This window comes from Phyllobates terribilis, unplaced genomic scaffold (genome assembly GCF_046119375.1).
Source record: "Phyllobates terribilis strain yellow unplaced genomic scaffold, ASM4611937v1 Scaffold_3__8_contigs__length_932513732, whole genome shotgun sequence".
Classification (NCBI taxonomy): Eukaryota; Metazoa; Chordata; class Amphibia; order Anura; family Dendrobatidae; genus Phyllobates; species Phyllobates terribilis.
This window is the reverse complement of record NW_027362763.1, coordinates 312,595,858-312,621,485: the sequence shown is the minus strand read 5'-3', so window position 1 is coordinate 312,621,485 and position 25,628 is coordinate 312,595,858.

The window sequence follows — 25,628 nt, the reverse complement described above, 5'->3', positions numbered from 1 at the left end:
AGAGACTGAGGAATCCATCTCTGTGACGGAGCATGTGGTCGGTGGTCTGGAAAAGAGTGAGTGACTGCGAGAGGAGAGAAGGGGTCCGGTACCATTCACATTGAGAGGATACTGACAAGCCTTGTGAAGAGATCTTCCCAGACCTTAACCTGAGGCTACAGGACTAAAGTCCCCGGCGTGTCGGCCGACAAGACAAGGAACCTTTGCTGTTTTTTGAACATTGCTTTTCTTTTGGCGCCAAAGTTTTCCGGGACTAGCTGCAGCCACCGCGATTCACAGACCTGTGATAGACCACATCTGAGGTTAATGGTAAAGTAACTTTAAGATACCCGGGTATCCTTATAATAGGGGTATAAGAGCAATTGGTATAGTTTCATGCATTGTTATTGTTAATAGTGGTAGGATTGTACTCAGTGTGCCATCTCAGGGGGTCCCTACAGACCGCCCTCACTAGACTGACACTGTGTTTAGGTAAAATTGTTCCAGATCTTTAGAATAATTCACATAAGCTGGAAACCTTGAGATTGGCACATTGATTTCAGCTTTTGCTGATTGTGTGTATTTAGTAGGGACAGTGTCCCAGGTAGAACCTGAGACTGATTCATGCAATACTGAGTTTTAGTCTAATCCCTGTTTTTAGTAAAGAAAGTGTTGTTTATTTCTGTCTCTGTCTCAGTTTGTGACTCACTGGATCTCTCTCGGACCTCCGGTCATTACACAAATACATAGGGAAGCCACAGACTGGAATTAGGTCCTCTTTAAAGGGGATCTGTTACCTTGGAAAATGCTATGTACCTGCAGATATAGAGCTAATCTGCTAGTAAATAGCATTACAATGCTGTCTGGCCACCTTACTGAAAAAGTGACAGATTTTTTTTCCCTTTTTACATCATAGCTGTACGAGGTCTTGTTTTTTGCGGGATCAGCTATAGTTTTGAATTCTACCATTCATTTTACCATATAATTTATTAGAAGAAGGGACAAAAAGATCTAAATGCTATGAAATGGTGGGAAAAAAACACACAATTCTGTGATTGTGTTTTGAGTTTTATTGTGTTGGCATTTCATGATACCTGTAACTTTTTTCTTTAAGTTGATGTTTTTATTAATAACATTTTGGGCTGCATATAACGTTTTGAACAGTTTTTATCACATTTTTTGGGGGAATTCCTGTGACCAAAAATGGCTTTCTTTCCCATTTTTGCAATGACCAAATAGGAAAAATATTTTAGATTCTTTTATTTCAGGCAATTATGTACACAGCAATGCCAAATATGATAATTTTTTTTACACTTAACTATTTACATTTAAAGATAAGGTGGGTGACTTAAATGTTTATATTTTTTTATATATATTTTTTAACATTTATTTTTTTTCATTTTTAATTAGTACCCTTAGAGAACTTTCACGTGCAATATCTTGTTCGCCTATGCAATACACTGTAATGCAACAGTATTGCCGAATATTTTAAAAAAGATGCTCTCTTATGCAGCACAGCTACAAGCCGTGACCAGATTTGTATAGTATATAAATAATAGTTGTCCTGTGGACAAATTCTACTACTTGAGCTGTGGATCTCTGCAGCTCCTTCGGAGTGACCATGGGCCTATTGGCTGCTTCTCTAACTAGTGCTCTCCTTACTTTGGATGTCAGTTTAGGTGGACTGCCATGTGTTGGTAGGTTTGCAGTTGTGCCATTCTCCTTCCATTTTTGGATGCTGGTTTAAACAGCGCTCCATGAGATGTTCAGAGATTGGGCTATTTTTTATTACCTAACCCTGCTTTACTTTTCTTCACCACTTTATCCCTGACCTATCTGGTATATTCCTTGGTTTTCATGATGCTGTTTGATCCCTAATGTTCTCAAACAAACCTCTGAGGCCTTCACAGAACATCTGTAGTTATACTGAGAATAAATTACACACAGGTGGACTCTATTTACAAATAATGTGACTTCTGGAGGCAATTGGTCACTCAAGATTTTATTTAGGGGTATCAGACTATAGGGAGCTGAATACAAATGCACATGACAATTTTCAGATTTATATTTTTAAAATATTTAGAAAACTACGTATCATTTCCTTTACACTTCAAAAATACGTGCTACTTTGTATTGGTATAGCACATAAAATCCCAATAAAATAAATTTAAGTTTATGGGTGTAAGGTGGAAAAATTCATGGGGTATGAAAACTTTTTCATTGCCCTGTAAATGCCACTGTAATGCTTGACAGTGAATTTTAAGAGGTTAGTTACTATTGGGTGCCAACTAATTAGCATGGCTGTCTTTATGTACAGTGGTCGTTTCTAAGTGGTTAATATCTACAACTTCTTTCACAAAAAACAAGCCCTCATCTGGCTATATAGATAGAAAAATAAGGGTTATGAGCCTGATAGCAACCACAGGTAGAATGCATGCCAAGGTATCTGTTCACCATAGAGACACTACGTAAAGAAATGCATACTGCATGGTATACGTCTCTTTGCAGGGGTCCTATGCATAGGCAAGCGCAGTCTGCTGTGTTTTTCTATAGAGTTAAGCAAATGGTATGTAATTGCATACTGGCTAGACAAAGGCCAAAAGAACACACTTTCAGCCTCTGTCTAGTGACTGGTTGCCTATGGCAATGTTACAGTATATGTCAGGACAATCTCCCTACGTTTACCTTAGATTTAGTGGAGTAAGATGAAGGTCATGAGCCCCAATGCAAAATCTCCAACAGGGCCCCCAACTATGACATGTCTTTATTAGTAATAGTCTTTTCATATGGGCCAAAGGGACCTTTTGGCCACCCTAAGCTCCAGGGCCCTTGTGCAATTGCAACCACTGCATCTACTATAGCTATCTCCCAGGCTTAACTCTGAAGCCTGCATAGTTGCATAGGCTATTATATGTCCATAAATCAAGTCAGTATAAGGTAAGTAACATACTTTCTCTACAAAATTGCTTAATGGTGTATATAGAGCAGAGGTGAACAACCTTTTAAAGGGGTTTTCCCATGAACGAAAGTTCATTTTAATCAATAGATCTTGGAATAATAATAATTTCTACAATTGGATGTGTTTAAATAAAATGTTCCTGTGCTGAGATAATCTTATAAATGTGCCCCTGCTGTGTGCTGTGTAATGGCTGCTTCCGACTGTGCAGGGACATGGTCTGATCATACCACATCTCCTGGGCAAGGATGGGAGGCAAAAAGGTATACAAACAGGACAGCACGGGATCACAGCTAATTCTGTTTGTGAGGTAAAACATTTCCCAGCCTGTTTTTAAACAATGCTTCACTTCAAAGAAAGAATCAGCTCTGATCCCCTGCTGTAATATCTGTATACTCTTTTGCTTCCTCCCCTGCCCAGGAGATGTGGTATGATCAGACCATGTTCCTGTACGGTCAGACACAGCCATTACACAGTACACAGATTATCTCAGCACAGGAACATTTTATTTAAACACATTCAATTGTGGAAGTTATTATCATTCCAAGAATTATTGATTAAAATTAACTTTTGTTCATGGGAAAAGCCCTGATACGAGATATATATAGACAGTATTATACATGCCATAATCTGGTAACTTGAAGTTCCATATCTGGCACTTCCACTACTGTAGATAAAGTGGTTCTTCTGCTCCCCTTTTTAGCAGCAAAGAAAAAAGGGGTCAGGATGACCATTCAATGAGTGCAACCATCCCCATAGTTTATGAAAGCTACTGAACACAGAGGAATTAGAGATGGTTGTGATTGCACCTCTTATGTAGATTGATTGCACATATAAAAAGGTTGAGGTACACTGTAAAGTCATATATTTCAAAATTAGATTTTATTTTGTGTTCTGCAAAACATTTAAAACAAACCTTCCCTTTATTTTCTGGAGTAATATAGATTTTATTCACAAAAAAAGACATTCATCCAACAGATAAGCAGAAGATGATGTGATAGTTGATTCATTAGTTGGACATCATTCTAAAAACTGAATTGCTTTTGATTTTCCAATGTGTTCCTTATATTGGAGGATCATTTCTACCACTGTCATAAAGTATTGAGGCACCTTACATTCTCAGTCTGGATCTTTCATAGAATAGTGATAACAGGAAGTCTTGTAGGATTTTCTCGCTATACATATCAAGAAGAATGATTATTAATGACCATGCAGTATGAGACTACATTAAATGAAGTTGATCCAATAAGGAGATTTATGGCATGTCGATAGGATATGCCATAAATGTTGGATAAATGTCGGACTCACTGCTAGAACACTCATCTGTCTTGAGAATAGAGCTCCTCATGTGCTGTCAGGAATGGAAAGGTAAATGCACATGTATGGGCCAGGGCCGGTGTCAGCACCCGAGCAAGTGCCGGGGCCCTGAGAAGGCGGGGGGGCCCACTCACTGTTGGGCACCCCTGCGCGCTACGGGACCTGTGAGTGGTGCTCGTGTCAGCGCCCACCCTCCATCCCCGCTTGCTCAGGGCTTCGGCAGCCGGCACAATACTTACCTCTCCCTGTGCCTCCGCAGCAGCTCCGGACTCTTCTGCGGCTGCTGCACTGTGATGTCTCAGGTCAGAGGATGCGGTGACATCTTTCCACCGTGCTCTCTCCTGAGCCGTCACAGCGCAGAGCGGGAAGACGCCGGCGCGCGTGAGGGGTCCAGAGCAGCAGCAGCAGGTGAGAAGCGAGGTGAGTATTTGATTTTTTTTTTATTGTATGGAGGCATGGGGCATTATATGGGGGGGTGGGAGGGGGTGACATCCTGCATGGGGCATTAAAGGGGGGGGCAGTGACATACTGCATGGGGCATTAAAAGGGGGGGAAGAGACATACTGCATGTGGCATTATAAGGGGGGGTGACATCCTGCTTGGGGCATTATAAGGGAGGGGGGGTGATATCCTGCATGGGGCATTATAAGGGAGGGGGTGGTGTGATTTCCTGCATGGAGCTTTATAAGGGAGGGGGGGTGACATCCTGCATGGGGCATTATAAGGAAGGGTGTGTGTGTGTGACATCCTGCATGAGGCATTAAAAGGGGAGGAAGTGAAATCCTGCATGGGGCATTAAAAGGGGGGTGGGGGAGTGACATCCTGCATGGGGCATTATAAGGGGTGGTGTGACATCCTGCATGGGGCATTATAAGGGAGGGTGACATCCTGCATGGGGCATTATTAGGGGGGGTGACATAATGAATGGGGCATTATATGGGGGGGTGACACCCTGCATGGGGCATTATATGGGGGGAACAGCCTGCATGGGGCATTATAAGGGGGAACAGCCTGTGTGGGGCATTATGTGGGGGGATCAGCCTGCATGAGGCATTATGTGGGGGGATAAGCCGGCATGGAGCTTTATGTGGGGGCACAGCCTGCATGGAGCATTATATGGGGGCCAGTATTCTGTATGGAGCATTATGTGGGGGCCAGTATCCTTTATGGAGCGCTATATAGGGGCCAGTATTATGTATGGAGCGATTCGCCGCTTTCTGAGCTATTGTGGAATTTACAATAGATATCGGTCATGTAATGTAAGAAGTGAAATCTTTGGCATTGTACTATATATATATTTCTCTGTGGTATCTGTGCATCATGAATTGTGGTATGTGTTAAAGGGGCCCACTGAGACTCTTTCGCCCAGGGCCCACAAAAACCTGGAGCCGGGCCTGTGTGTGGCTATTTTTATTTATGGAAGTCCTAGTCCTTTTGTGCCCAAACTTGGCAGAAACATGTTTTTTTCAATAAATAATGACAACTAGGTATTTTTCATTTAGGCTGAGTGTACACAATTCTTTTGCAAAAGCAAATACAATCAAGGTGGATTGGCATTGATTGTGGTGAACTTGGACATGTGGGAGTTCATTTTCCACACAAGTGGATGATTGAACTTATGTTTCTAGGCCACACAAAAGGCGAACTGACAACTCAATGGACGGAGAGGAGGAAGTGTTCGACAAGCAGTAGCTGAGTATGATGATGGGTCTGATGACAATTAAAAGGCACTACATTTCAGGTGCAGACTTGTTGCCATAAAGACAATCAAGAACAGAAGGGGGACACCTTGAGCCTTGCTTATCTTGCTGTCCAGTCTGCTTTCCATGCATGAGTAGGTGATGCCAGGTGACATACAGTACAGACCAAAAGTTTGGACACACCTTCTCATTTAAAGATTTTTCTGTATTTTTATGACTATGAAAATTGCACATTCACACTGAAGGCATCAAAACTATGAATTAACACATGTGGAATTATATACTTAACAAAAAAATGTGAAACAACTGAAAATATGTCTTATATTCTAGGTTCTTCAAAGTAGCCACCTTTTTGCTTTGTGGAACATTAGTATATGGGAGGAGGAAAACTTTTTCAGATGGGTGGTGACCATGGCGGCCATTTTAAAGTCGGCTATATTGGATCCAACTTTATTTTTTTCAATGGGAAAATTCATCAAACTTACTGAGAATTTCATAAGAAAAACAATGGTGAGCTTGGTTTTAACGTAACTTTATTCTTTCATGAGTTATTTACAAGTTTATTTTTGTTTACAGCCATTGACATGTTGCAGAGGTTAACACGTGAGGAGCAGATAGAAATTGTGTTGATGTCTGGTGAACGCAGTACCCGGGTCATTGCTGCAGATTTCAATGCAAGACACCCTACGAGACCACCCATATCCCATGCTACAGTTAGCAAACTGCTTGCCAAATTTCGTGAAACAGGTTCAGTGTTGGATTTGCCAAAATGTGGATGCAAGAAAACTGTCACTAATGAAGAAACATCAGTGACTGTCCTAGCTTCATTCAGCAAGAGCTCATAGCATAGCACTCGCCGCATGTCACTGGAGAGTGGCATCAGTCGAACATCCCTTTGGCGGATATTAGCTATTCACAAATGGCACCCTTACAAAATCCAGCTGCTGCAGCATCTCAACGAGGATGACCCAGATCGGCGCACTGAATTTTCAGAATGAGCAAAACAAAAATTGGAACAGGACCCTCAGTTTACACAAAACATTATGTTCATTGATGAGGCAAACTTTTTTGTGAATGGTGAAATTAACAAACAAAACCACCGCTATTGGTCTGACACTAACCCACAGTGGATAGATCCCTCCAAGACTGTTGGAACACAAAAATTGTTGGTATGGTGTAGTATATGGGGTACAAAGATAGTGGGGCCATTCTTCATCAATGGAAACCTCAATGCCACTGGATATATGAAATTGCTGCATGATGATGTGTTGCCCTCTTTATGCACTGAAGATGGCACGTTCCCTGAATTTTTCCAACAAGATGGCACACCACCACATTATGTGTGTCAGGTCTGAACATTCCAACATGAACAGTTTCCTGGAAAGTGGATTGGTCGTCGTGAGAAAGTTGAATGGCCACCAAGGTCTCCCGATCTGACCCCCTTAGACTTTTATCTTTGGGGTCATCTGAAGGCAATTGTCTATGCTGTGAAGATATGAGATGTGCAGCATCTGAAACAATGGATACTGGAATACTGTGCTACCATTTCTTCTGTTGTGTTGTTATCAGTGTGTCTAGAGTGGGAGAAGAGGGTTGCATTGACAATCCAACACAATGGGCAGCACTTTGAACACATTTTATAAGTGGTCATAAACTTGTAAATAACTCATGAAAGAATAAAGTTACGTTAAAACAAAGCACACCCTTGTTTTTCTTATGAAATTTTCAATAAGTTTGATGTGTCACATGACCCTTGTGAGGCAGTGACCGGGATCATAAACAAGGGACGTTATATATCCCCCAGAATGTGTACAGAGACCTATTAAATCCATTGGAGTGCATTGAAGTCACAAACTCACCTGCGGCTGCAATACAGGAATGAAGGTGAGCATTGACCTGGTCAGGCTATCTGGCTAAGGCAGATTAGTAAAACCCGGCAGGGCCTTCATTTCTTGGAGGAGGCTACAGGAAGGCAGTGGGGCGGCCTCCTCCCTCCAACCCGGGTTTTCCAATGGCTCTTGCCACAGGTCCTTTAAAAACCCTGCATTGAGGATTAGTGTTGTTCAGTAGTGGGACCTGCTAGAAACATAGCAGGAAAGCTTGGCGGGCCTGTGAGCAGCTGAACCCATGCCTGGGAAGGCTCTGCACCCGTCAGGCTCTGAGCGGCCCGGCGCGGCCGTTGCTTAAGGACTCATGTTAACCCGGCTGCGAACCGGAGGACTTTTTTATTTACCCGTGAGTTGCTGAATAAAGCTGTTTATGTTGAACTTGCTTGGGTCACTGCCTCAGTTACTGCACGGTGTGAACACTGCCACCATACACCCTTTTCCCATTGAAAAAAATAAAGTTGGATCCAAATGGCCGACTTCAAAATGGCTGCCATGGTCACCACCCATCTGGAAAAGTTTTCCCCCTCCCATATACTAATGTTCCACAAACAGGAAGTTGATATCACCATCTATTCCCCTTTTATTTAGGTGTATCCATATAAATGGCCCATCCTGTAGAAAATCAGCATGGTCATTTCATTGTTAAAACACATTTTTTTGGTGAAATGCATTCATTGATTGGCTGTTCACAGTACAGTACAGTATTATATGTCTTGTATTTCTCTTTACCCAAGCCAGTATGAGCTGCTTTGTATGACACCAGAGAAAGACGGCTTTTATACTTCTGGTATAGATACTGAACAGGAGCCTGAATACCACCTCTCTTCAACATAGAAAAGTTAGACCTTTCAGTATCTTTCTGATTGGTATATGTAAAGACTTGCTTTGTCAGAAATACTTGTTTGCTTAATTTTATTTTAGTCTTCATTTTCTATTATTTTGAGTTGATACTTTGGAACTTTGAAAACGATTTGTATTTTTCCACAGTTATGATCTTAAGTTATAATAATTGTACCTTTCAATGGTCATCACAGTGTCATGGCTCGACTCCGGGCCTTGATCCGATGATCTCTGACTGTGGGTCAGTTTCCCTCTCTGTTTGACTACAGCTTGTGTTGTCTCTGTCCAACTGCTGATAATGTTCTTGTCTTTGCTTTTCTGTTTTGCTTCTGTGCAGTTGTTTTCACTTCCTAATTTTGGCTTGTCCTATCACATTTTGGGGGGCTATTTATACTCTACTGGCACATGCAGTCTTTGCTGGCTATATTCCAAGTTAGATGGATGTTTGGAGTCTCAGCTCCCCAGAGAAGGATTATCTTGCTGAGGTTTTCTCCATTGCTTCTCCTGTGGTTTGTTTGCATATTCCCCATCTCAGCTCTTTTCCCATTTTGTTACATTGGGGGTCTGGGGATTTTCATGTATAACAAAGGTCTTTTTGGGTTCCTTTCTTTTCCTTCTGTCTTCCATATATGACTGTGAATATGTCGTTAGCCCTGTGGCCCTGTGTCTCACCGTCTGTCTGTGTGCACTCCGTTCTGTGGTTGTGGTTATGGATCACACTATGTGTATAGTTGAGGGTGCAGTTAAGGATACTCAGGGTCAACCGATGTTGAGTGGAGGTAGTTTAGAGAGGTGCAGCTCTCTAAATTAGAATATCATCAAAAAGTTAATTTATTTCAGTTCTTCAATACAAAAAGTGAAATTCATTATATAGAGTCATTACAAACAGAGTGATCTATTTCAAGTGTTTATTTCTGTTAATTTTGATGATTATGGCTTACAGCCCATGAAAACACAAAAGTCATTATCTCTTTAAATTAGAATAATTAACAAAAAACACCTGCAAAGGCTTCCTACGCGTTTAAAAAGGTCCCTTAGTATGTTTCAGTAGTTTCCACAATCATAGGGAAGACTGCTGACTTGACAGATGTCCAGAAGGCAGTCACTGACACACTCCACAAGGAGGGTAAGCCAGAAAACGTCATTGCTAAAGAAGATGGCTGTTCACAGAGTGCTGTATCCAAGCATATTAATGAAAAGTTGAGTGGAAGGAAAAAGTGTGGTAGAAAAAGGTGTACAAACAACCGGGATAACCACAACCTTAAAAGGATAGTTAAGAAAAGGCCATTCAAACAATGGGGGGAGATTCACAAGTTGTGGACTGCTGCTGGAGTCATTGCATCAAGAGCTACCACACACAGATGTATCCAGTGCTCTTTTCCTATTAAAGCTGTTGACATCTGATCAGAACCTGACTGACCCTTTTATAAATCAGTAGGGACCATCAGATGTCTGATATGTGACCTAAATTATGGATATTTCAACTAGCAGAGTTTTAAAATTGTATTTGGCCAGCTTTACAAAAGAATGTAATTGGGAATGCTTGTGTATAAGATATCAATCTGTATTAGGAGCAAAGACATGCAATTACAGATACATGTACAGATAGAAGGAGAGGGCAGCACATTGAGTACATTTATTACATCATTCTTGAATGACTATTATTTCATTCCTGAACATGAGAAAGTACAAGATGCAATCTGTATTTATTATGAATGTCTCACTTAGTGCGGTCTTGAAGTGGGACTTGGAAGATAAGGGTTATATGGTCTACAAAGTTTGCCAGCCTTTGATCTGCTCTCCTAACATGCTGTATTGGTGGATACTTAGCAACCAAGCAAATAAGACTTAGAGCAATCAAATTATATTCCAAAACAGCATTATATGATACACATTTTCTGCCAAAATATGTTATTCTAACAGAAAATAGAGATAAAAAACATGCCATTTTTTACAACAACTATGTAATCTACCGTCCAAAATGTTTACTCTGATGCCCGTTCACGTGTAAACTGCAGATATTTATCCATTTATAATCTTATTCTTATTGTGAAAATATCTATAGCACAGAATACAAGTAACCCCTGTTACTAATGATGTACAGTATGTGAAGGGAGATATGCTTCACTGCGGCTGTTCGCTTCAGTGAACTGAACCTAGAAGTATTCTTCATCATGTTAGATGCTGAAGAGGTTAATCAGCCATTTTGGGTCAAGTTCTTTGTGAGTAGGTGTGAGATGGGCGGGACGCCTACTCACCATATCTCCACCTCAAGGGTGTGACTGGAGAAGTTAAATCTCCAAGCATTGAGTTTTTTTTTCTCTGTTGTTGTTTCGGAGAAGGAAGTCTCCAGAATGTGTGTGTGGAAGCCAGAGAGCTCCCAGAAGGACTGTTGGTGAACTTTGTTGTGCTACCCCGATCGGGCGAAGCCCTGCTCACTTATGAACTGTGCTATACTTTATTTTTGTTTCTCGTTATGTCAGAAAGGCTGTGTTTATTTTCTGGAACCTGCAGTGGTTTATGCCGTGTCCTAATAAACCAGCAAGAGCTTAACCTAAAAAGAGCTCCCGTGTCTACCTCTGTGAGAGCCGAGCGAGTCAATCTATCACACCCCATAAATCAGTACAATGGCAGAGTTCTTAGTTGTTAGTATTACCAAGTTATCAGTGTGAGAATAGTGCTGGGCAAATGGCAAACCGGGCTTCTTCCCATCTGTGTACTGTATGGTGTGTACATTACACAGCTCACTGCATATGCTGTGCTTCTCAGTCATACAGTCTGTATGCACAAACTGCTGTATGTCACATAGGAAATTGTTTCCTGTATCCCTCATTTGCAGCATGGCGGTGGCCGAATAGTAAAATCTTTAGCACACTTACTGGGCTATTTCACCATCACCAATAAACTCTGATGAAGGATCAACCTATCCAATGCTAACTTGAAACACTGTAGGCAATAAAAGAGCCATAGAAATTAGAAATACAGTAAGGGAATAAATTTAAGCGGAATTGAATTCCACTAGAATTTTGCCAAAATCCTCTTTTGCAATTTGCTTCCACGTGGATTCAACAAAATGGTGGCCACTGGCCACCATTTTTCTTGACTATTAAAGACCATCAAAATGTTAAAAAAAAATCCTTATACTCCCCTATCCGGCATCTGCACATCACCTGCCTGGTCCTTGCCCCATCTTCAGATCATCACCATTACTAATGCTGAAATGCTTAGTCCACTTGTTCTGAGTTTTGATGATGGCCCAGAAGGGTTCTGTGCAAGCGTGTGAAAGGTCACAACATCATGACGTCATGGCGTGCTACGTGACCAAGTATGTGCATACGTAGAACCCACCCGGGCTCCATCAAAGCCAAGTCCCAGACCAACCGCAGAGGCCTAGGGATTTCAGCACGAGTGGCTGCGATGTAAAGATGCAGTGAAGACCGGATGGGTGATGGTGAGGAGCAGAGGGACCAGAGAGGTGAGTGGTAAGGTGTCTGTAAGGATTTTTTAAACATTTTGTTCTTATTAAGCTTTTGGGGTTTCGAGAACCCAGAGCATAATAAGCAATATTAAATTTGTGAAGAATAACTTCTCGGTGAATCAAATTTCCTGGGAAAAAAAACGGGGAACAGACAAATTCAAATTTTGCCTGATTCACTCATCTCTAGGAATATCATAATCATTAACAAAGCTATTAAGACCAATAGTAGTAGAAAGGACCATTAATGATTAATAAAAATCTTACAACTAACCAAAATGAAGCTGGGTTCATATACAGTGTATTTAGTAGTGTCCAGGTAATTTCATATTATTTATTTATTATTATTATTATTTATTATTATTATAGCGCCATTAATTCCATGGCGCTTTACATGTGAAAAGGGGTATACATAGCAAACAACAAGTACAATTATATACAGTATGTGCAATATTTTACTGTCTGGATGCCATTTTACTGCATTCTTTTTAGGGCCTGGAAGGAGTTTAATAATCGAAAAGCTATTATTCTTACCTTGTCTTTCACCTTTCCCTAGCTGGTCCTCTACTAGCTCCCTCCATGGCTCTGATATTCATCATTAAAGGGGTTTTCCCATGAACAAAAGTTAATTTGAAAAATTGGCTGTGCCTGACTGTGTATGGAATATACCACATCTCCTTGGCAGGGGAGGGAGCAAAAGACAATACAGACATTGCAGCACGGGATCACAGAGGATTCCTTTTGTGAGGTAAAATATTGTTTAAAAACAGACAGTGAAATGTTTTACCTCACAAAATGAATCCTCTGTGATCCCCTGCTGTAATGTCTATTGTCTTTTGCTTCCTCCTCTGCCCAGGAGATGTGGTATGTTCTGTACATGGTCATACACAGACAATTATTAAAATGTACTTTTGTTCATCAGAAAACCCCTTTAAGTTTTCACCCTTAGGCACCAGAAGTCAGCAGAGGATCAGGTGGGGAGCTACGGCATTGGATAGGTGATGGGCGAGGTGAGTATCATATTTTTTTATTTTTTAAATTACTTTATCTAGTATTTGAGGAAAATTTAATTTCCAGTCGGAATCTGAGTTAATTTACTGAAATTGAATTTAATCTCTAATCAGCTTTTCTGTATTTGAAGGGGACCAAAGTCAAGAGGTCAAGACAAGCTGAAATGTAAGTATATTCTTAAAAAATTATAATCTTCTTGAAATCACCCAACCAATGTTCACAATCATTGCCCAGTGTAATAATGCCAATGACCAAATGTTGTATCATTCGTTGTTGATATCTTCTTATATACGGTGTGAAAAAGTGTTTGCCCCCTTTATGATTTCTTATTTTGCATGTTTGTCACACGTAAATGTTTCAGATCCCAAAACTAATTTAAATATTTGACAAAGATAACACAAGTAAATACAAAATGCAGTTTTTAAATGAAGGTCATTATTATTTAGGGAAAAAGAAATCCAAATATACAGAGCCATGTGTGAAAAAGTGACCCCCCCCCTTAAAACATAAATAAATTGTGGTTTATCACATCTTTGGGAAGCTGAGTTCAATTTCCCTAGCCACACCTATTCTCAATCAATAAATCACTTAAATAGGACCTGCCTGACAAAGTGAAGTAAACCAAAAGATCCTCAAAAACTAGACATCATGCTGAGATCCAAAGAAATTCAGGAACAAATGAGAAGCAAAGTAATTATGATCTATCAGTCTGGAAAAGGTTATAAAGTAATTCTAAAGCTTTGGGACTCTGGCAAACCACAGTGAGAGCCATTATCCACAAACGGCTAAAACATGGAACAGTGGTGAACTTTCTCAGCAGTGCCTCATCCAAGAGGTCACAAAAGACCCCACAACAACATCTAAAGAACTGCAGGCCTCATTTGCCTCAGTTAAGGTCAATGTTCATTACTCCACCATAAGAAAGAGACTAGACAAAAATGGAATGCATGGCAGAGTTCCAAGACAAAACCACTGCTGAGCAAAAAGAACATAAAGGCTTGTCTCAGTTTTGCCAGAAAACATCTTGATGATCACCAAAACTTTTTGGAGAATACTCTGTGAACTGACGAGACAAAAAGTAAACTTTTTGGAAGGTGTTTGTCCCATTACATCTGGCTTAGAAGTAACACAGCATTTCAGAAAAGTAACATCATACCAACAGTAAAATATGGTAATGGTAGTGTGATGGTCTGGGGTTGCTTTGCTGCTTCACGACCTGGAAGACTTGCTGTGGTAAATGGAACTATGAATTTTGTTCTCTACCAAAAAATCCTGTAGGAGAATGTCTGGCCATCTGTTAGTGACTAGAGATGAGCAGTGTTCGACTCGAACTGTTCGCCAATCTCAAATTTGAGCTGTTTTGGGCGGTGTTCGAGCCGTTCGGCGAACACGAACGATTTGAAAAAAATTTGGCTGTTCGAGGTTATGTTCGATAACTGTTCGTGCACCAAAATCATAACTGGATTTTTTCTCAGTAACGCTGAAAATTAATGTTAATACGCAGTTTGAGTGTACAGCGGGGCGGGGGGAGGGGCAGGGGATGGATCTCTGCAGGAATAATGAAGATCTCCATTTTTTTTTCTCTTTCCCGCATTTACAGTGGGGAGGTGCAATCTGTCTGCCTATCAGCAGCGCACACACGGAGCGAACTGCTTTTTTTCACACAAGCAAAGGCATGTGTCATTGGCAGTGTATGTCACATGTCCTTGCCCTATAAGACCAAGCCATTTTCCCCGTCGCCACCATTTTCTCACTGCTGCAGCTGCGTGTTAGACGGCACTGCTGTTGCTGTGTGCGCTATACTTTGTTAATTTCAAGCCAATTTTCGCACAAATCTACAGATAGCTTGGGAGTAGGGAAGAGTTGTGATTGCAGTCCTTTTAAGGACTAGGTTATATAATTTCATATGACTTTTATCAGGCAGGTCTGTGCTCTTAAATAGATAGGTTGGGAGTAAAGACTAATTGTAATTGCAGTCCTTTTCAGGGCTAGGTTACATCAGTTCCTATCACTTTTTGCCAGGCATGTCTGTGCCAGTGCTGTGCAAGTTTTTTTCACATCATTTGGGTAAATCTAGCAAAGCAAATCCTTTTTGGCCTACTGCAGAGTGTGTTAGTCAGTGGAGTAGCCTATCTGTGTTGCAAGCTACACCACCTGTGTATAGAATACAAATTTTTTTACTGCACCTAGTGAAGTAAAACCTTTTGGGCATAGCATCATTCTATTAGTCTATCTATACTAACCTCCACCAGGGTGCAAATTAAAAATATTTTTTTTCTGCATCTAGCTCTGAAAAAATATTTCAGCTTCTAGCAGTGTGTGGGACTTGGTCTATTAGTCCATCTATACTGACCTCCATCAGGTTGCAAATTCAATATAATTTTTTTCTGCATCTAGCTCTGAAAAAATATTTAGGCTTCTAGCAGTGTGTGGGACTTGTTCTATTAGTCCATCTATACTGACCTCCATCAGGTTGCAAATTCAATATAATTTTTTTCTGCATCTAACCCAGCCAATACTTTTGGCCTAATACCACAGTTTGGCCACTCAGCTCTGCTCGGTTCCCATCCATTGTTTTTTTGTGCAAACAACTCCAGAGTTGTGAATTAGTTAACCACCAAAATGAGTGGAAAAAGGCTTGCTGCTGGTGGAAAGGGGCATAGGCGTGTTGGGAAGGGGAAAAAAGGTTGTGTCCGTGGAGTAGGTGTTAAAGCAACAGTAACATCTGCAGAAGAAAGACCATCTCCCAGCCAAACTAAAATGCCTACTTCTTTTAGCGGACAATGTGATAAGATCCCTTTCTTACGGCCGCGCCAATCGCTACAAATTCAAGATGAGGCACAAAAACAGCAGGTGCTTCAACGGATATCAAGTGCTCCTTTAAGTGGGCTCTCCTCCACCTCAACTTCAACATCACAAATACTCCAGTCCTCAGAGGTGTCACCCCAATCGCACTTGCTTCCTCACAGCTCCCAAGTCTCCAGCTGCCCGTCTGAGTATGGGGTAGAACAGATGGTTGAGTCTGCAGAGCTGTTTACTCATACTATAGCCTGGGAATCAGAGGTCGGCTCCAGAGCTTCTGTGAATCCAGACGAGGAAATGATCTGCACTGATGCCCAGAATCTTTATGAGTCGGATCCAGGACCAGACGCAGAAGGTTCTGACCATAATGTAGACCCTCGTTCTCAAACTGTAACTCCTGTTGGTGGAGACAATGAGGAAGACGATGATGAGACTCAAATACCTGATTGGAGCGACAACTTTAGTTTTTTGTCAGGGCAGGAACAGGTTGGCTCTGAGGACGACGGGTGTGATAACACACAGGGTGATGATGATGAGGTTGGAGATCCCACTTACTGTCAACCCACAGTCAGCCAAGAGATGAGGTCAGCAGAGGAGGTGGAGGAGGATGCTAGTGATGACGAGGTCAGGTTGCGCCTTCCTGGACAGAGACGTAGTACTGGAAGCACGTCAACAACTGCATCCTCAAACACAACTTTGCCTCTGACCACAAGTCGTGGTGGCTCTTCAGGTCGCATGGGTGCTAAGCCTTGCATAGCCTGGGCATTTTTTCAGATCAATAAAGATGACCTAACTCGTGTTATCTGCAACATTTGTCAGCAAAAACTAAGTAGAGGCCAAAAAATACATAGTTTGAGTACTTCATGCATGAACCGGCACATGGATATGAAGCATAAGTTGCAGTGGGAAGCTCACTGTGCTACAATGCGGCCTAGCCGGCCGGGCCAACCGCCGTCTGCTACATCTTGTGCATCCGCGGCCTCTTCATCCTATGTGACTGGGGGGACAGCGATCACACCTGTTTTGGGACGCATCATTTTCTTTGGAGGTGGAAACACCAGCTGGTATTCAGCGCTGTCCGACATCGATAGCACCACCTTTGGATCAAGGCAACCTAACATGTCCGCCTGCATCTTCCTCACAGACCGGCAGTTTGTCGGGGACACCCTTCTCAACCCCGTCTAAGCACAACAGCCAGCCCTCGGTCCTTCAGATGTGGACAAGTAAAAGACCATTTCCTCCTAGCCATGAGAAAGCTAAGAGGTTGAATTTCACCATCTGCAAGCTCTTGGCTACAGAAATGCTGCCTTTCCGCCTGGTGGACACAGAGGATTTTTGAGACCTTATGTCCGTCGCAGTGCCCCAGTACCAGATGCCCAGTCGGCACTACTTCTCAAAGAAAGGTGTGCCTGCGCTCCACCAGCATGTCGCACACAACATCACCGCTTCTTTGAGAAACTCTGTGTGTGACAGGGTGCATTTCACCACAGACACTTGGACGAGTAGGCATGGACAGGGGCATTACATGTCGCTGACTGGGCACTGGGTAACTATGGTGACAGCAGGACAAGGGGCTGCTGTCCAAGTCTTGCCGTCCCCACGAGTTGTGCGTCAATCCTCTTTATCTCAAAGTTCCTCCACTACTTCTGCCTCCTCAACCTCCTCTCGGTCCTCCACCTGCACCCAAAGCCTGTCTGGTCATGCCACAAGCTTTCTAACTGCGCAGAAGGGATCCTGCACACCTCCTTACTATGCTGGCAGCAGGGCTCAACGTCATCAGGCGGTTTTTACTTTGAAATGTCTGGGAAATGTGAGTCACACAGCTGAGGAGTTGTGGTCAGCTGTGGAGAACCAGTTTCATGAATTGTTGTCTCCACTGGACCTGAAAACAGGGAAGGCCGTGTGCGACAATGCTGCAAACCTGGGTTCTGCCCTTTGCCGGGGCAATGTCACACATGTGCCTTGTATGGCTCACGTGTTGAACCTGGTTGTCCAGCAATTTTTAGCCCACTATCCCAGACTAGATGGCCTTCTGCAGAGGGCACGGTCGCTGTGTGCTCACTTCCGCCGTTCGCATCCCGCAGCTCAGCGACTTACATCTCACCAGAAGTCGTTGGGCCTGCCACTTCACCGGCTAAAATGCGATGTGCCTACCCGGTGGAATTCAACTCTGCACATGTTGCAGCGACTGTGGCAGCACCAACAAGCCCTGGTGCAATACGTTCTGACGTATAGCCTGGGCCAATGAGATCCAGAGGTGGGGCAAATCACCCTGGAGGAGTGGTCTCAGATCAAGGACCTATGCACACTTCTGCACAGTTTTGAAATGGTGACGAAGATGTTTAGTGCTGACGATGCCATTATCAGCATGACTATTCCGGAGATTTACATGCTGGAGCACATGTTAAACAGAATTCGGAGTCAGGTGGTGGCACAAGAGGAGGTGGAGGAAGTAGAGGAGGAGGAGTTGTATGTGGAAGGGCTAACATCTGCAAGGTCCAGACGGTCGGCAGCACCAAGGCGGCAGGCATGTGAGGGTGGGGGAGATGGTTTTACCAGGGCGCATGGTAGCAGCCAAACTAGTGAGGATGGTGCAGGAGCCCAGGAAGAAGTGGAGGACGAACTGATGGAAGACTCAACAGATAAGGGAGACCTTGATCACATTTCTGTTGTGCGAGGTTGGGGGAAGAGGACAGAGGAAGGAAGCATGATTGTTACCTCGCCACCAACACAACAGAGACTTGGTGCTCCTGGATGCGCAAGACACATGAGTGCCTTCTTACTGCACTACCTGCAACATGACCCTCGAATTGTGGGAATTAGAAATAATCCTGACTACTGGGTTGCCACACTGCACGCATGCAGGAGTATCAGCAGAGTCTGTTGCAGAATCTTACATGTGCTTCTCCACAAAACACCAGTGGTGCACGTAGTGAATCTCACAGTTCCAACTTGCCAACCATGGGACCGTCGAGTGTTCAGCACTCAAACCGTAACAGAAACACAATATCTGCTGGTAACATCAATTTTGCGGAATCATTTCACCACTTTTTTAGCCCATCCTTTGCAAGGCCACAGGAGACAAGAAGTCTGACACATAGTCAACGCCTAGAGACGATGGTACAGGAGTAGTTCCAAGTAAACATTAAAGCCATTACTGTGTCACTATACCATTACTCTATTTGGGCTTCCAATCTGGATAAATGGCCGGAGCTCGCCACTTACGCCTTGGAGATCTTGTCATGCCCCGCAGCCAGCGTTCTGTCTGAACGTGTGTTCAGCACTGCTGGTGGTGTGCTGACAGATAAGCGCACGCGGCTCTCCACTGATAATGTAGACAGACTCACGTTCATAAAGATGAACAAATCATGGATCCGAAAAGACTTTTCTACCCCTGTGTCATCCTGGGGAGAGTAAAAGCTTGATGATTTGTTAAAATCACCTCACCAACCGTTTTAAGCTTTACAATTACTAATCATGTTTATCTGTATCTTGGCTGGAAAATAATTTGGGCTTTGTAGCAATGTGCAGTACTGATTCTATTAGGCCATCTATACTTAGCTCCACCAGATTTAAAATTATTAATAATTTTTAGCTGCATCTAGCCCGGAAAATAATTTTGGGGCTCCTAGATGCGCAAGACACATGAGTGCCTTCTTGCTGCACTACCTGCAACATGACCCTCAGATTGTCAGAATTCGAAGTAATCCTGACTACTGGGTTGCCACACTCTTAGATCCCCCACACTCTTCGATCAACCTTTTCATTTTAATAAAGAACAAAAAAATGGTCATTTTTGAAATTATAAGCATTAGCAGGTTATTAGAAACTGAAATCAAACAGGTTTCAACTCAAAACTTTACTCTAGGTGATGTTACATTTGCACATAGGACCCCTTGTTCGAAAGGAGCTTCTGAACTGTCTCGTCCATAGAATTTGTCAGGTTTTGGATGGTTTCTGCTTCAATTGTTTTGCATGAGGACAGAATACCCTCCCAGAGCTGTTGCTTAGATGTGAACTGCCTCCTGCCATCATAGACACTCCTTTTGATGATGCTCCAGAGGATCTCAATGGGGTTGAGGTCAGGGGAGCATGGGGGTCACACCATAAGTTTGTCCCCTTTTATACCCATATCAGCCAGAGATGCAGATGTGTTATGTGCAGCATGAGACGGTGCATTATCATGCATGAAAATGATCTTGCTGTGGAATACACGGTTCTTCTTCTTGAACCATGGCAGGAAGTGCTGTTTGAGAAACTCCACATACATTATGGAGTTCATCTTTACCCCTTCAGGGATCCTAAAGGGGCCGACAATCTCTCTCCCCATGATTCCAGTCCAAAACATTACTCCACCTCCTCCTTGTTGGCACCGTAGCCGTGTTTGCGTGGGGTGTCCATCAACCAGCCATCCTCCACTCCATCCATCTGGACCATCGAGCATTGCACGGCACTCATCGGTGAACAAAACAGTTTTGAAGTCAGTCTTCATGTATTGTTTGGCCCACTGGAGCCGTTTCTGCTTGTGTGCAGTGGATAGAGGAGGTCGACAGGATGGCTTACGCACAGCTGCAAACCTCTGAAGGACTCTGCATCTTGTTGTTCGGGAGACGTTGGAGGCACCAGCAGCTTCAAAAACTTGTCTGCTGCTATGACAAGGCTTTTTTGCCGCTGCTCTTTTAACCTGATGTAATTGCCTGTAGGAAAGAGTCCTCAATTTTCCCTTATCAGCACGCCCACATGTGTACTGTGAATCAGCTACATACTTCTTGATTGTGCGATGATCAGGATGAAGTGTCTTGGCAATGTTGATTGTAGTCATGCCTTGACCTAAACACTCCACAATCCTTTTTCTTTCCCATTTTGGCAGAAAATGTAGGCTGCTTAATAATGTGGGACAGCCTTCTTAAGTAGTCTTGCCTTTCATTGGACACACCTGCCAAACTAATTAGCACAGCTGTCTGCAATTGCTTACAGTGATATAAAGAGCCCTGACACACATCACCATCAATGAGTTTAACTGACAAACAAAAAATTTTTTCCCTTATCACTCCTAAACACTTTTTGCATAATAATTTGGAACACAGTGTACATGTGCTTTTCCACAAAACACCAGTGGTTCACGTAGTGAATCTTACTGTTCTAACTTGCCAACCGTGGTCTGTATGGAGTTGTTCAATAAAGGGCCCAAAATTAAGATAACATAGACGGGAGAGGTCTCTATGAATAGCAATTCCTAAGTATTTGATACCCTGTGAGGGCCAGGCAAAGGGAAAGTTGGACTGGATGGAATCCTGTATGGATTTGGGGAGGGAGACATCGAGGGCCTCAGACTTCGCTTCATTGATTTTAAAATTTGACCATGTAACAAAGTGATCTATTTCAGCCATAACAGCAGGGATGGATATATGTGATTGAGTGATATATACTAGTACATCATCAGCAAATGCAGAGCACTTGTACTCAGTGCCTCCCACCTCAATCCACCTAATATTAGGGTTATGGCGAATTGATGAGAGCAGGTGCTCCGTCACTAAGATGCATAAGAGAGGGGACAGAGGACATCCCTGCCTTGTCCCATTGGTGATTATGAAAGGCGATGAAAATGTTCTGACGCGCCCCCTGGGCCTTGGGACACCCAGAGCTGGACCCTTTTTGGTGTATGCTGTGGGGTTGTAGTCTCCGTGGCAGCGACCCAGTACCGTGGCTCAGGGCGGTCAAGCCAGTGGCGGAACTATTTATGTGGTTTTGATGTTTAAATGTCCGACTACGCCACCCGTGGATTGCGGTCAGAGTGAACCGCAGGGTAGACCGCTGAGGCTGGTGTTGTGTGTGCAGCAGAGCGTAGTATAACTCCCCATGGGAGGAGTATAGCCTCAGGGCAGTGTATGCGGAGGATGGGGGTGATGGTGCAGGGCAGCAGCAGTAACGACACGGAGTCAGTGATGCAGTCCAGGGCCTTTACTCACAGTTCTTATTATCCAGACCACTTCTGCAGGTAACGGCTGCCCACGTCGTACTGTGCTCACCAGGTGAGGGGCTCAGACAACTCCCAGATAACTTTGGAGCGCTTCACAGGACCCCCTTTGTGTGTCCTTTTTCTGGCCTTTCTTACCAACGCTTCTGTCCGGCTGCCTCGGGCCTCCTCTTGGTAAATTTGGCGCCAGTTTCCCTGACCCTATGTGGTGCCTTCCTAGCGGGTGTAGCGAGGGGCTGCGCCACATAAAATTTCACAGCCTCCGGTTTATAGCTGAGGGTCGTTTCCCGCCTCCACTAGTTTCGGGGACCGGTCTCCCCCTTTGGCCTGACCCCTCCACGCAGGTGGCTTCGGGCGTGCGGTGGCGACTCGCCCGTTCGCACCCCTGGGATCCCTTCGTTCCTCATTCCTGGAGCCTTCTCCGCTCCTCTTCCTTCCTTCTCCCTCTTCCAGGCCTGGGCCTCTGTTACTAGGCCCGCCTCCGGAGCAGAGCTCATGCAGAGCCCCTGCTCCCTGTCACTTCTGCTCAGACTTCTCTGCACTGAACTAAGATGGTGCCCACCTTTTATTCTCCCTTCTCAATGCACCCAGGAACTGCTTCCTCCCTGCTCCTGCACAACAGGGTTCCCCTTCCTCGGTGTTCCCTCCCCCCACTCCAGCCAGGGACAGGGACTGTTGTGCCCATCTCAGGGGCATATTGGTCGCCCTGCCCCACGGCAATGTGGTGTAATGCATGCAGGTGTCGGGGTCCTGATCCACACTCCATCCTTACCTGAGAGTGAGATATCACACCTCTGGGTGAGGTGCAATACCTCTGTAGCAACCGAGCCCTCGGGGTGCTACAGTTCCATTTATCTTCAGCCTAGGTGACGTGTTGCGATACAGGGCTGTGATTTTGGCTATAAAAGGGTCCCCTAGACCCCTACCCCAAGCTTTTTAAGAGAATAATATATGGCGTGCCAGGAGACTCTATGGAATGCTTTCTCAGCATCCAACGAGAGTATCTAATTACAAATTTTTAACTGCATCTAGCCCAGGAAATACTTTGTGCCTAGTAGCAGTGTCTGCTAGTCAGCGGATTATCCCAGCTGTTAAGCAAGCTACACCACCTGTAGTTTGGACACTTAATTTTTTCAAAGGAAATGCTTCGGGCCCCCGGGATACTCAGTGAAGAGCATCGGGAGGCACCCCAAGGCATAGGGGCTGGGACTGGCTGTAGGACGCCTTGCGGTGGACCGCCGAGCTCGATCCTTATAAAATCTTTTTAACTGCAGCAGCTTTAGTGGACGCTACTGGAGCTGGAATTACGCGGCTGCTGGCATGAGACTTGCCCTCCAATAGATCCTTGTAAAAGGATTTAAAGTGTATTCATTCAAATTAGAGAGACAATTTAAATTAAAAAGATTAAACCTGCCTCCACCACAGGGGGGCTCGCTTGACCCACCAGCGGACAGGCACCAGTATTGGGAGAGGGGGGCTGGCCGTCAGGGTCCACCGCAGCTCTGGCACAAACCCGGCGACACGGAGGTCGCACAGGCAGGAACGGACTGGCCGTATCGGCTTCGCACTTTTTTGGTTATAGAAGGGCATGACATGCCTATATCTGTGTCTCCCCCTCCTTTTACTCCTCCACCTCTTTTCTTTTCGCATGACTATATGTACTTGTCACTTTTCCATGTGTTAATTGTGTCTTCTGAGCAGTTTGTCAGCTTTTGGACACCTTTGAAGGTGTTTTCTATGTGTTTCTATGTGTTTTAGTTTGCCTGCCATTGGTTTTAACGGTGTTCGAAGGTGTTCGACGAACAGTTCGACAAACAGTTCGGCGAACATACGGGTGTTCGACGAACCGAACCGAACTCGAACACTACGGGGGTGGCTCAACACTATTCGTGACCTCAAGCTGAAGCACACTTGGGTTATACAGCAGGACAATGATCCAAAACACACCAGCAAGTCTACCTCTGAACGGCTTAAGAAAAACAAAATTAAGACTTTGGAGTGGCCTAGTCAAAGTCTTGACCTTAATCCGATTGAGATGCTGTGGTATGACCTTAGAAACTCTCTAATGTGGCTGAATTACAACAAATTTGCAAAGATCAGTGGGTCAAAATTCCTCCAGAGCGTTGTAAAAGACTCATTGGCAGTTATTAAATGCTTGATTGCAGTTGTTGCTGCTAAGGGTGGCCCAACCAGTTATTAGGTTTAGGGGGCAATCACTTTTTCACACCTGTAGGCTTGGATTTCTTTTTCTCTTAATAACAAAGACCTTCCTTTAAAAACTGAATTTTGTGTTTACTTTACTTTACTTTATTGTCTAATATTTATATTTGTTTTGTGATCTGAAAAATTTAAGTGTGAAAAACATGCAAAAGAATGAGAAATCAGGAAGGGGGCAAACACTTTTTCACACCACTGAAATGACATAAAAACATAATTTGCCATCAGCAGCATCTCATGGAAACAGGCATGTGGCTGTTGCTTATAATGAAAACTGTGTGGAGAGGCACAAATGATTGTGCAGAGACCTTTATAGTTATTGAGACATACATACTGTACAAGTAAATGAGTGTCGATTGACTTGCTAGTCATCAACTGCCATTTTTTTGGGATATTTAACTTGCCTGTGTATAAAACCACATTCACACATCTGTTTTACTCATTCATTTGCTGTCCGTCATTTTGGAAACAGACAGCACATTGACCCACAGAGTTTAATGGAACCATTTAAACATCCATTTTTCTTTATTCAACAGATCCATGTGTCTGGTCTAGCAAACTTAGTGAGTGTCCTATTCTAAAATGCTATCCAGTGTACATCTTGCCACATGTATGCAATCCTTGAACAGCCGGTCGTGGGTGCATACTGCTGTGTGAGATGTGTGCACGTTGTGCGTTTGGAAGCCCAGGTACTGGATCTAAATGAGCAGCTGGCAACACTGAGATCCATTGACAATATGGAAAGGAGTCTGCTGCTCACTGTGCAGCTGCTAACTGGGGTAGATGTGGGGGAGGGTGGTAGTAGGGAGCTGCAGGACAGTGAGGCAGCTAACTGGGTGACAGTTAGAAGGGGGGGTAGAGGGAAGAGTGGCAGGGAGGCTAGTCCTAATCTGGCATACCCCAATAAGTTTGAAAAGTTGGCAGATGAGGGGGGTGTCAGTACAGGGGTAGCAATGCTGCAGCAAGGCATGTCCTCTGAAAGCTGGAGGAGTGTCAGCTCCAGTAAGGGGGGAAATAAGAGAGCAGGGCAGGCCAGGCAGGTGCTGGTAGTGAGGGACTCAATTATTAGGGGAACAGATAGGGCAATCTGTCACAAAGACAGGGATCGTCGAACAGTGTGCTGCCTACCTGGCGCTCGAGTCCGGCACATCACTGATCGAGTTGACAGATTACTGGGAGGGGCTGGTGAGGACCCAGCGGTCATGGTGCACATTGGCACAAATGACAAAGTTAGAGGTAGGTGGACGTCCTTAAAGATGATTTCAGGAAATTAGGCTGCAAGCTTAAAGCAAGGACCTCCAAGGTGGTATTCTTTGAAATACTGCCTGTACCACGTGCCACGCCAGAGAGGCAACGGGAAATTAGGGAGATAAATAAGTGGCTCAGGAATTGGTGTAGGAAGGAGGGGTTTGGGTTCCTGGAGAACTGGGCCGACTTCTCAGTTGGCTACAGGTTCTACGCTAGG